The following is a 573-nucleotide window of genomic DNA, read 5'->3' on the forward strand; positions in this document are numbered from 1 at the left end:
AGAACGCGGGAGCAAGACAAGGGAAGGCAGGATGGGATAGAGAGACAGTTAGAAAGAGAGAAAAGACACAGCGACAAAAAGACAGAAAGACAAGAGGAGTTCGAGAGGTGGAGAACTTTACAGACAGACAGAAAGACAGACAGACAGACAGTCAGACAGACAGACAGACAGACAGACAGACAGACAGACAGACAGACAAAACAGAGACAAAGGCAATGAGAGACGGGTAGACCAGGCCAGAAAAACAACACGCCGTTAGACCAGCACTATATTAGAGCCAGGAATGATCACTCTGTCTGACCGTCATTATCCGGGCTGGGATGACAGAGTAGTCCGCCCCTGACGGGACTAAAATATGGCGCTTCCGCATGGAAGGTATCGAGTGTACCCCTAGCATCCGATTTCCTCGCTGGATAGCTACTGGCAAGTCTTCCGAGAGTAGAAAGAAAAAAGTAGAAGGGGAAAGAAGAAATGGAATATCGATTCTCGTGGATGAGTATTCATAGCTCGTGAGGTAAAAGTAAACTTAAGCCTTCCATTCGGAACTTACTTCACCCAGAACGCGTACCCAGT

This window comes from Aplysia californica, unplaced genomic scaffold, assembly GCF_000002075.1.
Source record: "Aplysia californica isolate F4 #8 unplaced genomic scaffold, AplCal3.0 scaffold00058, whole genome shotgun sequence".
NCBI classification, from domain to species: domain Eukaryota; kingdom Metazoa; phylum Mollusca; class Gastropoda; order Aplysiida; family Aplysiidae; genus Aplysia; species Aplysia californica.